General features: G+C 41.1%; 1 protein-coding gene across 4 annotated transcripts in view; it reads right to left on the bottom strand.

The window, feature by feature from the left end:
* LOC147331851 (protein NLRC3-like) overlaps positions 1-14,347 on the bottom strand; it is a 206,175-nt gene that overhangs the window by 34,243 nt on the left and 157,585 nt on the right. For 2 of the 4 annotated variants that reach the window (XM_086288143.1, XM_086288142.1), the window contains exon 11: positions 12,552-14,347. This exon is cut by the window's right edge and continues 547 nt beyond it. The exons of the other annotated variants lie outside the window; for them this stretch is intronic. The gene's annotated coding sequence lies outside the window, so the exon portion shown is untranslated. Of the gene's footprint in view, positions 1-12,551 lie in introns of those variants that run through there. 4 annotated transcript variants of the gene reach the window in all.

Raw genomic sequence — 14,347 nt, 5'->3', positions numbered from 1 at the left:
CGTCCCTGCTGCTGCTGTCAGACCTGTTATTCACTCACTGCTCGCCAGTGTTTCTAATGAGTTTTACTCATCCATGAGAGTTTAAAGCTTGCACTTACAAGCAATGTTCCCTCTAATGTTTCACGTGTCTGAGCGAACACACAACCTCCCTGAGCGATCCACTGTGAGCGACATTAGACGTGTGCACTGTGGTCACGCCAGCGTCAAATCCATCCAAGTTACATGTTTATTAAAATAATCAATTTACAGCGTTTACATTTCTGTTAAACTACTTTTAATTAACTGCTTTAGCCCACTTACAATGAAAGTTAAAAAAGAAAATCTTGTTCATGACCTGTAGCATGTTAACACTATTGGAAGGAAAAATAACTTGAACTTCAATTTTGAAAACACAACTTTCTTTAAATAAAGCTCTGACTTGTATTATGAGTCTGTGGTCTGGGAGAGAGTCTGTAACTCTGTCTGCAACATACAGTAAATAATGACCAATGTTGGGCAGTTAATTATATAGTTACTTCTTCAAAAAAGTAACTGAGTTTTGCAAACAGAGTTTTTTGCAGCTGTTTACTGCAAAAAACTACAGCCAAGGTGTTTTTTTTAAAACAAACATTTCAAACTATTTACAGAACAATCAGCTGTTCTGCATCAAATCTGATGCCACACAAATTATTTGTTTAATATCCATGAAAACAGAATTTATTAAATTTAACGGACTTAGAAGTTAACAGGAAGTTAGCGCGCTAGTTTACACCTAAACATTTCATACCATGTTCTGACTGAGATTTCTGAAACTAATTCAAACGTACAGCTCTGCTATCACTTCCAACATAAATGAAGACAGAAAACTAAACAGCAGTGGCGTTTGCAGGGTTACTGAAGTTGGACTACCTGGTATATAATGTTGTGCTACGTGATTGCTAGCGACCAGTGTTGGTCAAGTTACTTGAAAAAAGTAATCAGTAACTAATTACTGATTACTCCCCCAAAAAAGTAATCCCGTTACTTTACTGATTACTTATTTTCAAAAGTAATTAATTACTTAGTTACTTAGTTACTTTTTAAAAACACGATTTCCAACCTGAAGAGGTGATAAAGTGATAGATCTTTCAGCCCAATTCTACTTTTTCTACATAATCCATCATACAAAATGTAATCAAATGGAAAAGTCTCTTTTTAAAACTTGTTTTATTAGTTTTAATCTTTTAACTTTATGCATCAAGCAAACATTTAATTATATGCAACATTCTCTGACTTGAATAAATTAGTTTAACATTTAAACCTATTTTCTACACATTCCAGCACATAAAATAAAATATTTTTTGTGTTTTCACTCACTCTTTCAAACAGATGCAAGTAAAACACAGCAGAAAATAAATAAAGTCAAAGACTCAGCGGTCCTTTTGCTCTATTTTCACCTGTAAAGCAGGAGCAGGGTAGGCGGAGGGTTACCCTGGTGCAGGTGTGCTGCGGTCAGTTGAAGAATCCGCGCGAGTTTCTCTGTGAGTTTCCCATTACGTCGTAGCTACTCGGTGCTTGCTCGGAAGTTTAGGGGTTTTTTTCGCTGTAAAAAGAAGTTTTCTTCCCACGCACGATGGACGCTAATGTTTTTGTCACTTTTTATGGAATCAAACTCAAAGTAAGGTCAGTACTTCCACGCTTTAAACGCTGCACGCTCATACTCTCTCTGCACTCGATATATTATCCATTGTTGATCTGCACACAGCTGCTGTCACCAACGTCGCACTCGCTTACGTCACTGTCATGAGACATTCTCGCAAAAAAATCACGGTTTTAGTAACGCAGTAACGCAGCGTTCCTATGGGAAAGTAACGGTAATCTAATTACTGATTTTGCAATAGTAATCCCTTACTTTACTCGTTACTTGAAAAAGTAATCAGATTACTGCCCATCTCTGCTAGCGACACAGCTATGTTAGCATAACATTAGCACAGTGAAGCTGGAGGATGAACCCCAACTCTTTTTCCACTCGATAAAAGTTAACGTGAGTGATTCTGGTGGTCAGGGACAAATGCAGTCGCATAGCAGGATGCTGTACACGGGCCAAACTTCAGTCACGAGAACAACTGAGATCATTCATCCACAACACGAGGCTAGTTATTAATATACTGCCACAACATGGGAATAGAGCAGCTGCAGAGAATTCAACATTATTGAATCAATGTTACGGAAGTGGAGGAAGCGCAGTTTTTGGCTTTCCCCGCGTTTCAAAAGTGCTTCATCTCTTTGCTGTGACTGTCACCCAGCATAATTGCAGAGGATAATGGTTTTAACCGCTGCGATGCTTTCGACCAAAACAGGTGCAGTTTGATGACATCATCACATGCGCTGTCGCGATAGAGCGGTATAGTCAACATCTCTATCGTTGACCAAATTTAATCGATTCTGTCGTTTATTGTTTATATCGCCCAGCCCTACTGGGTGTGATTTTGTTGTATTGGTTTGTTTTTTGGTTTTATGTTTCCATGTAGATGAATGAAGACAGATTCACTCTTACCTTTTCAAAATGTCTATAAGGTAGACGAGGTCTATGCTTTTCTGCCCCTTCACAGATAATCCCAGTGATTTTCCCTTGGTCTGAAATTTCACCTGATCTTGTGATATTGAGAGTCATCTGCCTTTGAGGCAGCTAACCAAACAGTGTTCTCTAAACTCTAACTTTAATATACTTTGATATATTTCAGATTTCTGAGCTCTGCTCTGACTCCGTGCCAGTAGCTCCTTAATATGACTTTAGTTTGATCAATAATTAACCTGCAGAAAGTTTCTGTTCCCACTCCACCACGCCGAACAACCCTGAGAACAAATAATATGATGTGGGTGTGTCTGCAGGCTTCAGCACTGTGAGCATTAAACACAATAAAAGACTCACAAGTTCCTGCTCAAAGGTCAGCTGCCTTTAGATCAATCATTAACCTGCAGCAGGATCCAGTCTTCTGCCTGTTGTGGTTGTGACAGCTGATCGTAGGAGAGTTTGTTTGTAGGAGGTGGAGATGTTCTCAGATCAAGTGCGTAATCGTCTCTTTGTGTAGACGCTAAAAGCTGTGAGCCAAAACTCTCTGCTCTGAAACTCTTCACTCAGTCCTCACGCTGAGAGTTTAGAGGCTGAACTTCTTGTTCCTCCATAACACTTTTCATGAAACAGCAGAAATGAGCTTGTGTTTCTCAGCAGTGCGCACACAGAGAACCGATCCTCTCTGCTCAGTCTGAACAAATCAAAGTGAAACGTCAGTGAAAACACAGCTGCTGATCAAACTGTGTCAGATTAATGCCTCAATGTTTCACTGTGAGGTTAAAAAATACATAAAAATGATTTAAAGAAGTAGGAGGCAGATTTTCACAATAAGAGCACTTTGTTTTTAATTCAGTTAATGTCAAACTGTCATCAACACCTCTGTGTTGTCTCCGTCTCTGAGCAGATTCAGGCATTACTCAAATAATAAAGGCTTTTTTTTTTCACTATTATACTTTTCATTAGTCTCCAGGTTGATGATTATAAACAGAATTATTAAAGTTTTTATCATTTCAGGCTGAAAATCAACATGAATTTGGTTTTAATCAAAGAAGCTCCTTTAATGTGTGTCATTAAAATCCTCACACAGACTTAAAAAGGCGACATTAACATTAAAATAAATGAAAGAAGCTTCAGCTGAGAGCTTCATGCAGTCATCATCAGCAGCTCATAGCAGTCACAGCTCTTTATTACGCAGCTTTGCAGGAATTAAAGTGGCTGAAGTGTCAGAGTTTGTGTGAGAAGCTGCTTCATGGACAGCTGTACACACGTCTTTATTATTTCTTCATAAATCAAACACACAGGTTTGTCTGCAGATGATTTAAAGTGTGTCGTTGTGCAGTTAAAGCTGTTGGTGTGACGCCCTGACCTCCTGTGAATGAAACAGCCAATCAGATCCATCAGAGAGAGAGCAGGAAGTGTGTGTTTGTGACAGAACAAGGAAACAGTGATGATGATGAACATAAAGGTCCTCTGATGTTTCCTGTTACAGTAACGCTTGTTCATCTGTTGCTCTCCTACACTTTCCTATAAATAAAGGAGAAAAAGTCCGTTTAGTTTCATTTCCTACAGCTCAGAGTTACACTTCACATTCCTGCTGTCACATCAAAAAGCTTCACTTTGGTCCAACATCTACATGTTAACATGAAACACAGACAGACTCAGAACATCTGGAACATCTGCACTTTGACCCAAACTGTTATAGCAGGATATTTTCTGCATATTTCTTATGTTGGACCTGTTTGAACTGTGTGGAGCAGGGAAATTATTTTACTGCTATTGTTAAATAATTGTCATCATTACCATTGCATTAATAATATAATCTGGAGTTTATATTGCATTCAGGGGTTGAACAGTGTGTGTCTTTCAGAAAGACTAAGTTGCAGGCTGACAGGAAGTTGCAGGTTTGCAGAGTGTGCCTTTTGCAGAACTGAAACCGAAAGCAGACGAGACACAGACAGTAGGTGAAGAGGTGACACAAAGAGCATGTGAGGTCAACACATACACACACATTAGTTAGATTTATTTAGAGGAGAGAACGGAAAGTACCAAGCCATGAAAATAGAAGATGATTTTCTAGGTGAAAAGTCATTCTGGTGTTGATCTGATCTATGTATAAAATGTACCGGTGACGCATGAAGGGGCGTCAGTAAACAAACCCTGATGCTATAAAATATCTGTTCATGCTTTGATTAAGTTGAAGACTACTTGCTGTCTGCATACAGAGTGTCTTCCCACACGTGTGTTCATTAAAATCATTGTTTGACCAAGACCTTCTGGACCATGGGTGGTGTGTACTCTCCTTCCTCAACTTTGAACCTTAACATTTGGGGGCTTCGTCCGGTGGTTGAGGAGGGAGGATTGGAGGTTTAGATGGAGAAATTTGGTGGTCTCTGAGGTGGTCTGACGGGCAGACATGAATTCCAGTGGTCGAAGTGAGTGGGCATAAGCCGGCTTATCCAAAAGGTAAGGCACTACCTGTTGAATTATTTCCAAAGTGTGCCAAATTGGACATGATAAAATTTAAGTCTACTCACTGAAGTTACTGGTGGATGTCTGTTTTGATTTTGATGAAAAATTTCATGAGTTGAAGCAGTTAGAGTTCTGCTAAGAAGAAATGAAAGCAGTAAAGTCTGCTAAAGCAGTTAGAGTCTGCCAGGAAAAGTTTAAATACTGGGTTGAAGTCCCAAAGAAATTGAGTTAGAGTCTCAAGTAGTTTGGTAGGGTATTTGGTCATTTTGTGGGTTAAAGTCCCGGTTGGTCATTAGGTCAGACCTTGGTTGGTCATTTTGTGGGTTAGAGTCCCCATTGTCCATCAGGGTCGATCTGCCTCAGTCATACACTTTGTTGGGTGTTGATTGTTGTTTCAAAGTATTATAAATTATTCTAGAACGGCAGTTCGAGTCTGCTAGGAAGCGCAGAGCCCGGAGGTTACGCTCCCTCCTTGTCGTGGACGCGCGACATTGACCTGTCGGCGAACAGGGTTAGTTCAGTTTGGCTTAACTGTGGGGTACAGGGCATCCTGGAATTAAGCTAGGAGTTAGAGTCTCCTTACCGTTTGGAACGGTAGTCTGCGCTTTTTTGGTCAGAAGAAGTTGGACTTCGGGCGTGTAACTTTAACCTAAAACTTCAAAGTTTGGGTTGGTTGACGCTTTTAAATTGAGTTAGGGATTTTAGAAATGAGGCCAGAAACAGTTAAAGTCTTGATACTGGTTAATTGGTCGCAAAAACTCAGGGAGTTTATCCGCTGGGCGGTTATTTTAAATTTGTCTAAAATTGTGTAGGTGCTAAAGCTGACAGATCTGACAGTGGTTGTAAATATAAGACGTCGTTGTAATATAGAATAAGAAAATTTGGTGTGAGAGATCTCTGTGTGTCGAGTCAGTAATGCACTGACTGCCTGCTGCTATTTTTTAGATGTGTGTGTGTGAGTGTGAAAATGCAAGGCAAGGCAAGGCAAGGCAAGTTTATTTGTATAGCACAATTGAACAATAAGGTGATTGAAAGTGCTTTACAGAGACATTAGAAACAAGAACAAATAAAAAGCATGATTTAAAATTGATTAAAACAAGCAAATAAACTAACTAATTAACAAACAAACAATCAAAACAGTATATAAAATCAAAACAGATAAAATCAGAACATGCTTAATAATGCAAATTAGTAAGCAGTGAACTGTTTAAGCCACAGTTGGTTTTACAAATACTGCTGCAAACATTGTTGAGTGTGTGTTTAAAATGTCATTCATGTTTATTAGAGGACTACTGGCTGTCTGCGTACAGAGTGTCTTCCCACACGTGTGTTCATTAAAATCATTGTTTGACCATGGGTGGTCCAACATCTACATGTTAACATGAAACACAGACAGACTCAGAACATCTGGAACATCTGCACTTTGACCCAAACTGTTATAGCAGGATATTTTCTACATATTTCTTATGTTGGACCTGTTTGAACTGTAAATGACCTGTAATCATCTGTAAATGGTGTGAGACACACTGAGGCCACCTACAGGGCAGCTGGGGAACAGCAGGGATCTGAAATCATATGAGACGTTAGTGAGTGAGAAGAACAAACGGACTTAAGATGGCTCGAAGTGATCAAAGTTGATCTAAAACAGAAGATAAATCCACTGATTCTTTGTAAAGTTCATCTGCTGCTCACATGAATCCATGAAAGATTTATTTCACTGAATGTTTCTTCAAAGCTCATTTCAACCTGTTGAAGTCATGAATGAAAGTGCAGACTGAGAGTGGATCACATGATGTTTGAGGTGTGTCATGTGACATGTTCAGTATTGTCACACATGTCTAGATTGTCCCTGATATCATAACTGCTCAAACACTGATGATTATATTTGAAGAATTATTCCTGATGGCAGCAAAGTTTGAATGGAGCTCTCTGTCTGTGCTGATTTGTCGCCCTCTGGAGGTCAAAGCACAAACCTACAGGGCAGCTGGGGAACAGCAGGGATCTGAAATCATACGAGATGTTAGTGAGAAGTTAGAACAAACGGACTTAAGATGGCTCGAAGTGATCAAAGTTGGTCTAAAACAGAAGATAAATCCAAAGCAGCATCAGATGAATGTTACCATTTCCAGTTACGGTGCCCTTCATCTAATATGGAAATGTGTTGGTTTTTTTAGCCGTGTTGTTGTTCTTCCTATTGTGTTTAGGCCAGAGATGCTCTTCAAACAGCGGACAGACATGACCACATTACAAGAACATGGTGTGAGTCTGATTTGATATTCCAGTCAACGCTGAGAGACCTTAACCAGGAAGTCAGAGGTCAGCTGATGCTGCGAGCAGGAAGTGAACCAAGGGAAAGGTCCACTCTACTCAATCTCAAAGAAAATATGCTGGTGTTTGTTGATGTTGATGGTACAATAAAAATATATAATATAATAAATAATAAAATATCATGTGATGATGAGATGTGTTGTTGGTGTTTGTATTTTCTGTAAATGTCTTTTTTAATGTAAATGCTTTGTTCCAGACGGACAGGGAATCAGTTGCTGTACGATGACATCATCTTGATGTTGACGAGGAGGGCGAGAAAAACTAGTTTTGTCCTGCAGATGGCGATCTTGCACCGTGTTCAGAGAGCCGACACTTTGATGGTGCTGCTCTACTCAGCTTACTTTAGCCTGGGTTGGACTCTATATGAGCAGCTTCCACTCTGGTTTCACTCTTAAACACACTTGTTTGATTTCACTTGTAAAAGTTGAAGAATAAATATTTTATTACAAAATTATTTGTTGATGCATTTTTTTAGGGTCAAATATCTTGTTTGATTTGAGGAATGAACTGTTAGGGTGGAAAAAGTGAATCAGGTTAAAATAGTGGTGCTTTATATCAGTGAAGATGTATAATGTAATTTAAAATGTTGATGATGGGTTGTAGTGGGCTTGTACTTACAAAACTGCCTCATTTTATTGGAACGATCCACAGTTGCATCCATTCACGGATGACATCTGACATCATTTGACATCTGGTCTGAACACGTTTGTACACAAGATGCCTCAGTTCTGGATGTTCCCACAGACTCCTCTGTGCACCTAAAGAAAAGGTCAAGGGTCAGCAGCACATGTAGTTGGGACAATTCTTCAGTCGCACAAACTACACAATGATTTTCCTCCAATGACGACTTTTCACTTGCAGAAATGGTCCTGTGTGATTTCCAGGCTGTGATATAAAAACTAGTTCCTAATGGCAGCGACTCACTCAGTAAACATGTGTTTCCTTCACCAACCTCACACACAGATCCAATAAGATCAGGAAGTGGGCAGTATAGTACAATATGTGTTATTCTGTGCTGCACTGCCCAAACTAAAGATCTGCTGAAGTGTTGGAAATGATCCAGATGTTTATTTTGGACGATACAGCAGAAGATCAGACATGAAAGTGGAGATAACACAGAAGACCTGCAGCAAAGGTCAGAGGTCAGACTGGGCCCCTGGATTCAACAATGAGCCAATGATCATCAAGCAGTGACTAAAGCAGAGCCCTGACGTTCTGACATTCATCACACAGTCAGAACAAATGTCTGCTGATGACTTCATCTCATGAAACGACTGATAGATGTCAGTTCATTGATCAGCTGAGCTGCTGATCTTCATCGTCACAGAAACATTCAGCTTGTTTCAATCAGTAAATAACTCCCACTACTCCCAGTTTGAACTGTTCCCACTCAAAATGCTGTGAGAACAATGATCATTGTAGAACTTCACAAACATCACGTGTTGTTTTCCACATGTAAGATCAGCAAACACACAGAAACTTCCTGTTGCCACACACGGCCTCTAAAATCTCTTCCACGCTTTCTGTCTGAAGTCCACTCTCTGTGTCGGATCCACAGGAAACAACAAGGTCTTATTAACATGGTTTTCAATGTGTCTCCTTCCAAAAAGTCCAACCAATGAACAAATGTGTGTATTTGTGGAGGCCGAACAAAAGCATGACACATTTCTCTGTTTCTATAAACTGGAGTCAAACACAAACATGAAGAGTTTCACTGACAGACTCCAAAATGCCCCCACAGTGGATCAAAGGGAAATCCTACAGTGTGGCCAGAGACTCTTAATGGCTCCAACATCAACACATCCACAATGTTGGATCCAGTTCTGCCTCACAGAGTTACTAAGACACACCCTCTGCAGCATCACAACAGCTCCACCTGCTTCACCTGCCTCCTCAGCATCTGTACACCTGAAGAGAAAAGAAAGGCTCCAACAGCTCAAATCTACAAAGGATTCATGAAGTTTCATCCAACAATAACATGTTTGCCTTCCACAGTGTGCTGTTAGACACCACTGTACCTCTGCCATTTCAAAAAGAGCAGCTTGGGAACATTTTGGCTCCAAACACTTTGTGTTTAAGTTCTTTGTTTTCTTTGTGAAGCCGACAACATCTGGAGCTTTGTGACTCATAGAAACATCATTTTGTTCTTTAGATGACAGCAGATTGGGACTGAATAATCAATCACTATCAAACCAATAAAGACAAACATGCTGATTTTACAGGAACTTTGTTGGAGAAGCTGCAAAGACATGAAACTGGTGGAGATCCCAAACCAGTTGATAGTGCTGGTTATTCCAAATAAAGCTGTTTCCCTTTGAGATGAAATGACTTTGTGTCCTGATATATAATAAAGATGTTGTTGTTTTTGAGCCCCTGTATTAAAAGTAGTTTAAAGTCAGCTTGAGTTTGATGTCTTTATGTCAAAGCTGCTCATGATGTTGAGCTGCTGATGGAATAAAAACAATATAAAAGCATGTAGTCCAGACTTAAATGTAGCCTGTTGTTAGCTGAGGTCCACACACAGTGTTTGACAGTGTAAAGTGTGTGAAAGGGCTGCTGGTGGAGCTCACTAGGATGAGCAGGTGACCACGAGGTGGAGAGCAGCTGGCCTGGCTTTGACCCGGGCCACGCCCCCTTTCTCTCTGCTTTGCTGTCACTTATCTTCACTGCTCTGTCCAATAAAGCTGAAAAAGGCCCCGAATCAAAGAAATCTGCTGCAGCCTCTGAAACGTCTTCTGTTTCCTTCCCGACGGCTTTTTCACCGTCAGCCCATCAGACAGTCCAGCAGCATTTATGATGATGTCATGATGTTGAAGAGGCTGCTACGGTGGCCTCCCGTGACCCCCAGCCTCATCACAGCTGAGATGCAGACATTTGAAAACATTCAGCAGACAACTGAATAACAGTCCAACACAACAGTCTGTGTGCAGACACACACTGACCTTTCATAGAGTCAAACACAGCTGGTTGAGTCATTTCTCTGTGAGTCTAAAGTGAATCTAGTATTTGAAAGTCCACTTCCTGTATTTGTTGTTGAAGACTTCTTCAGCTTCTTCTCAAGGACATCAGCTGCTTGTTTGGCAGCAGAGGCAGTTAAGAAGCTTCCTGAAAAACACTGAACAGTGAGTTCACTGTGGCATATGACAGATTCAGCTTTCTGTGTGCAAATGTGTCTGTGTCGACCTTTCAAATGCTGTTGAATCCAAAACATCAGCGGCTCCTCGGCTGCTCGCTTCATGCACTTCTGTCTGTGTGACAGTCCAATGACATCACAGCTGTTTCCAGCCCCAGTGTCTCAGGACTGGACACCTTTAAACACGTCGAGGATCAAACAGCGTCCAGCTAAACACACATGAAACTATCAGAGCTGACAATCATTCCAATAACATCTAATGGTTCATGTATGTAGACACAGGACTACAAGGAAATGGCTCTCAGCATCTGGCTGTGGGAACACATGAGTCCCTGTTTGTGTTCAGATTGTGTGCATGTTTTAGACGTGTGTCACATGTAGAAACACAACAATCCCACAATGACACACAGATGTGTTTGACACAGCTGTGCAGCTGTAAGTTGTTTCTAATGATTCATTGAAGCTCTTCTAACATTCTGGAGACGATCAGTACATGAATCTGTTCAACACGACAACAATTTGACTTCAGTGTGAACGTTTGCATTAAATAACCTTCTTCATCCAGCTGACAGCATCTTCATCCTATGATGTGAACAGTTCCTCCTGTTGATGACAAACCTCTGACAGGATCTGCTTGAGGAGCTTTTTCATGTGCAGCTCTCTGAGCTCAGGGCTGAGCTGCTGTTTCATCTTTAAGAGCTGCTGCCTCCTCGCCGGACTTGTTCTCCTCTTCTTCTCCTAATGACACCATTTCTGCTTCATATAAAATTCAATAAAGATGCTGACATGTATCTGTAGCAACAACATCATTGAATCTAGAACAACTGGAGCCAAACCAGTGGCTCTGCTGGGATCACTGGTGAGCCAACACTTCCTTGTTGATGCAGATTTCAGGGCTTCCTTTTGCTCCTCCGTTATAACTGTTCTCTCTTCTCAACACATGATGACACAAAGGAATCAGCAGTGACAAAGATGATGCTGAAGAGAAGCACACACTTCACACATATAACAGACCAGTGCAGTTACACACACCTCTGCTCGACATCAGGCCTCAAACAAAGACACAAAACACTAACTTGACTCTAAACAGAAGAAACGAGCAGCTGTTTCTGTTCTGTGCTTATTTATATTTGACACACATGCTTCTCTTTGTGCAAACACACATCGCACTATAAGGGTAACCTCGCACACAATGATTGGACAGCACAGTGATGATGCTGGGAGATCCTATACGCAGCAACACAGAAACACTGAGAACTTTAAACAATGATGGAAAGTGTTATAAATGACTTGTTGGCCTCTGATCTGTCACAAACAGCTGAAACGTGTCTCTCATGAGTCACATGAAGGTTTTTGACAGAAAGGACAAAAAGTAGCTGCAGTCAGTTTGTGTCATTTTTATATTTATTCATCTGGGAGAAAAATCTGAGGGACATTAAAATGTGTTTTCAACAGAGACAAGAACATGAATATAACAGAACAGGTAAATGAACATGTTTCAAGTAAACAGCTGGACTGATCAGGTCCAAACACAGAGTGATAAACTTGTCAAACAGCTGTCATATCTTTATATAGAAGCTCTTTATAAATGCTGCTCACTGCAGTCTGTTTACTAATAATGTCAAAGTGTTAGAAACACAGAAACATCAGAATGGTCTTTGTTCACAGAAACCTGTCTGGGATCCTTTGTTGTTCTTTTGATGCAGAGTTACATTATAAATATAAAGAGTTATTTCAGAGTCTCATCAGTTTTCCTGCATGTCTTTATTTAACACATCAGCAGGGCTGAAGCTCTCATGTTAAACACACACTGATCTATGGACACGTTCATGTGTTTCTAACAGAACCAGGCTGTTATCAGCCTGCACTAACATTATGTCACACACACTGAATGTAACAGTGACAGTTTACATCATCACACAATCAGCTGTGATTGTTTCACTGTCATCAAACGAGTCAACAGGAAGTAGAATCAATAGAAACCAATCATTTCCTGACAGCATGTCTGATGGAAATAAGTGCAGATTATGTATGAAGTCTAACTGCACACAGTAACTGTGTTACAATAAGGACTTAACAGCGCCCTCTGCTGGAGTGTTTCAGTACTGCGTTAACTAGAATACACCACCTCCTCCTCACACCACCTGCTACAGCTCTACTCTTCTATGACTACAGTCATCCACAGCACTGATGTGAGGTCACATGGTTCATATGTAAGGAGCACAGCTGACCTCAGGTCAGTTTAATGACTGTGAGCAGCAGCTGTGTTATTGTCACTGTGACAGGGAGACACTCTCAGACACAGCGCTCATGTCAGCTTGTTCTCATGCAGGAGGATCAGGAGCTCCATGTTTGTCTTTCTGTTTGAATCATGATGTGTTTGTGCCATCAGAGTCTGTCATGAGTACTCAGGGTTTCACAGCAGCTCTTCTGGATGCTGACGAGGACTCCAACCTCATGTTTCACCTCTCTGAGCTTCTGATGTCTGTGAACACTCGTGTTTCTTCTCTGGGCTCATCTGGACAAAAACACCTTTCTGTGTTTGGCTGCAGCCTCATTCTGACTGACAGGAAGTGTGTTATCCATGAGCTGCACTTCTGTGAGGAAGTTTCCTGCTGTGTTTCCTGTCTGTGGACAAACACGAGTGTTCCAGCTGAGGACTTGGTTCCTTCCACCTGTCCATACAGGACATCACGCTGTCTGCAGCTCTGTAAATGCAGCTCCAGGTCCTTCCACGTGCTGCTCTGTATTTGTGCAGTTTGTAGTGTGTCCTGGGAAACGTAGCACACATGGTGTTCTTCTGCTGTTTCCTCCTTTCACTGAGTGTGAAACACTGACGCTGTGCTGTTGTTCACAGAGGGGAGCTGATTCTAGCTGCAGCTGGACTCTGTCATCTAACTGAATGTGTTGGTGCTGATCACGGGGCTCTGAGGGGGGAGCAGCAGGAGGACTCTGGATGCTGACGTCAGTGTATCTGTGGAAGCTCCCACAGCGTGTCTGTCATTCAATATTGTGCTGTATATTGTATCTATGCAAAGATGAACAGACTGTGTGTTCACTGGTCTCTGTGCTGCAGCTCTGATGTCATCATCACTCCCTCCTCCACCCTCAGCAGTCCCAGCATGCTGCTGTGGTGCACCCCACCCTCACTCTACACCTGAGCCACAGACCACACCCTCCACCTCAATATACACCACAGTTTTCTCTGCTGTGGAAATGAGATCAGGAGGAAATCATCATTATTATTATTTAATAAACGCTCACATTAATGTGGGCTTATTTGTTTCATATTAGAAACATTAGTTGAGTGTTTTTAGTATAAAATGGTCAAAGTCCCTCTTTTTGCTCCTCCCCTCACCTGTGGATGGGCGGTGCTGTTACCGTGGTGACAGCTTGGATGTGTTTCAGTCCTGCCTGGTTATCACTGCAGGAATCTTTCACATTTATTACAGGTAATAACTCTGATTTTTCTGTGTATTATGAACCAAATGTATCCTGATACACACAGAGATGGATGAGCAGAGGTTGTTTTTGCAGTTTATGTAGTTACTATGGACTTAATGCATACATATTATTAAAATTAGGGCTATAACAGTTGTATTGATGTATAGCAACTTGAAATGCTCCCACAAATGGCTCCACAGCATGTAAAAATATAACAAAAGCTCTGGCGGACTTGGTTCTGTGGTCAGTCTTAAAGGGTGAAGTTAAACTCTGTAATCTTCACTGTGTCACAGAGTTCAGTGAGTCCCGTTATTCACAGTATCAATCAGATCATCAGAGAACAGCTGATCAGCAATCAGTGGTGCCAACAGCGCCTCCTGTGGTGAGAGGATGCAATAATGCAATGTAGCATTTTTCCACTCAACACTTGCAGTCATGGA

This window comes from Aulonocara sp. 'chitande type north' Nkhata Bay, linkage group LG4 (assembly GCF_057382095.1).
Source record: "Aulonocara sp. 'chitande type north' Nkhata Bay isolate Kocher_YH1m ecotype deep benthic linkage group LG4, A_spYH_male_GT1.1, whole genome shotgun sequence".
Taxonomy (NCBI): Eukaryota; Metazoa; Chordata; class Actinopteri; order Cichliformes; family Cichlidae; genus Aulonocara; species Aulonocara sp. 'chitande type north' Nkhata Bay.
The sequence above is the reverse complement of the archived record's forward strand: the minus strand, read 5'-3'. Positions and strand labels throughout refer to the sequence as shown.